Raw genomic sequence first — 2,807 nt, 5'->3', positions numbered from 1 at the left:
AGAGACGCCCATCAAGTATGCTGAGCTCCCTCTACTTCCCTCCTACTTTCCTTTCCCTCTTCTTGTACTAGTGTTCAGATCGAATTGAGTTTACTGTTACTATACACTGAGCGATATGCTTGGCCAGCTTAGGCTACTTTCACACTGGTGTTTTGGTTTCCGTTTGTGAGATCCGCTCAGGGCTCTCACAAGCGGTCCAAAACTGATCAGTTTTGCCCTAATGCATTCTGAATGGGAAAGGATCCTCTCAGAATGCATCAGTTTGGCTCTGTTCCGCTTTGGAGGGTCACCAAAACACTGCTTGCAGCGTTTTGGTGTCCATCTGACGAAACTAAGCCAAACGGATCCGTCCTGACAGACAATGTAAGTCAATGGGGACCGATCCATTTTCACTGGCCTTTTCCGTTTTCACATGGCACAATAGAAAACGGATCCGTCCCCCATTGACTTTCAATGGTGTTTAAGACGGAACCGTTTTGGCTATGTTACAGATAATACAAACGGATCCGTTCTGAACGGATGCATGCGGTTGTATTATCTGAACGGATGCGTTTGTGCAGATCCATGACTGCTGTTTTCACACATTCACTCACTCAGAAATAACCCGGGGTCAGTACTAGGGCTCTGGAGAGAAAAAGTCTGGGTAAAGTCCGGAATAGATATTGCGGATGTGTGCGTTCACACATATAGCCCCTCCAGGTAAACTCCAGAAAATGTCTGGATTCCACTGGAAGTGTAAATGGGGCTTTGGTGGTTAGATGCAACTTGTCCAGTTGCAGTGTGAGGCTGGAGCAGAGGATGGGAGTAGTAGTGACCCTGATGAGACAATGTGTCATGGTGTTCTCACTCAGGCCATTGCTTCATGGGGATCTGTGCAGTGAAAAGGTGGTCTAAGAAATCAGGCCATAAGTAGAAGAATACAAGTTTCTCTTTACATCCAGCAGTAATTGTATCCAGTGCAGTTCCTCTTCCCAGATGATGAAGTATGATGGCTGGCAAAGTGGCAGATAATGGCACCTCTAATATGCGGTCTTGCTGATGTCTCTCTCCTGAACTTCCAGCTAACACTATAAACTGGCACTTGTGGCTATAGGAGTCCACTTTGTAATGCAGGCTTTGAGTTGGTCTGGCCGGGAGGTAATCTAGGCGATGGGTGTCTGAGCCATAGTTCCTCACTTGCAGCAGGGTCTACAGAGCTGTGTCTTACTGGTCACTGCTGACTGTAGAATGATTTTGCTTTTCACGTATCTGTATATTTCGTATTCTTGCAGTTACTCTGGAGTAGTAGTCTTACAGAACAGTTGGATCAAAACCTGATCTCCTAAGATCCTTGGAGCAGGAGCAATTGGACATGCTTCCTTGCTGCTCACTATCCAGACTAAGACCAGCCCACTCCTACCAAGACGGGAAGAATGGGATGTTTAGTCCCATTCTTAATACCAAACACTGCCAGCCATACCTCACCTACTGGTGTACAGTGTATACAAATGGTAAAACATAAAAAAAACAACCAATGGCAGATACCCCCTGTGTCTGGAGTACTGCACTGTGGCAGGGCAGAGCAGCGTACGGAGGCTGCTAGATTCATGGCTGTAGAAGAGAGTTTCTACAGCAAGAAGTGTTGCTGGAATTTTGTGCACATGTCCTCAGAGCACCTGCTGGGAATGTGCCAAAGATTGGGCAGTCCAGGCTTAGAATCAAGGTCCCTGACTGGGATTATTGGAGATGGTCACTGTAGTAACAGTGTTTAGGAGGTGAACACTGGAGAAGGAGTGCCACAGCGGAGTCTGCAGGAGAATGGATCAGAGTGCCCAGAAGACAGCAGAAGTGATGAGCGGGGCTGGTAAAATACCTCCAATCTGTCTAATTCCACAATTAGCTGCAAGGGAACAAGAGCAGAGCTGTTGGGAGTGCTGCCAAAAAGGAACTACCATCCGGTGGTATAGACTAACACTGGTATAGACTAATCCGGTGGTAGAGACTAACACTGTGCATCAGGGAGGGACTACATTGAGCAAAGAACTGTTCCTCTTCATGAGTACCATTGCAAGGGCCATGCCATCCCAGAATGATTGTAAACAATAATAGCCTGATGTGTCTGTAACAACCGATTGTATTTACCATCTGTGTTAGACAAACTTGTAACCATTAAAGGGGTTGGCCACTATATAAGTACTTTCAACTATATAGTGGGAGGTAGGGTAAAAAAGAGTTTCCTAATATACTTTATAAAAAAATTCCGAATGGAAATGTTTTTATAATGAGCCCGGGGTTCAGACGCGCTCTTACTTTTCTTCCCGCTCTGAACTCTGACAGGAATAAACCAGTTGTAGAGACAGAGTCGGAGCAGGGAACGAGCCAGGGGCAGACTAGGCATGCGCTGCTCTTATTAGGAAAATCAGCGCATGTGCAGTTAGAATAAAGCCATGGACGAGCTTTCTCTAAAGCTCCTCTATGTCGCGTAGAGCGGAGCGGGGCTGAGGGGCAGGGCTCATTATAAAAACATTACCATTCAGATTTTTTTAATAAAGTATATTAGGAAACTCTTTTTTTTAACCCTACCTCTAGTGGAAAGTACTTATATAGTGGCCAACCCCTTTAAGCATTTGTGCCTACACTTGCCATGTATTCCACCAATTCAGTTCTTGTGAGATATCTCTGACTGGTCTGATTCCAAAGAAAAGCTTCTGTAATGACTAATTGGTATTATATGCAAAAATATTCTTACAGACATACTGCACCCTGGCCCTTCCCTCCGGGCTATTGAATATGGGACAGGAACATTCTCCTAAATAAACTATGATCAA

Source organism: Bufo bufo, chromosome 2 (assembly GCF_905171765.1).
Source record: "Bufo bufo chromosome 2, aBufBuf1.1, whole genome shotgun sequence".
In the NCBI taxonomy this organism is placed as follows: domain Eukaryota; kingdom Metazoa; phylum Chordata; class Amphibia; order Anura; family Bufonidae; genus Bufo; species Bufo bufo.
This window is presented reverse-complemented; position numbering follows the sequence as displayed.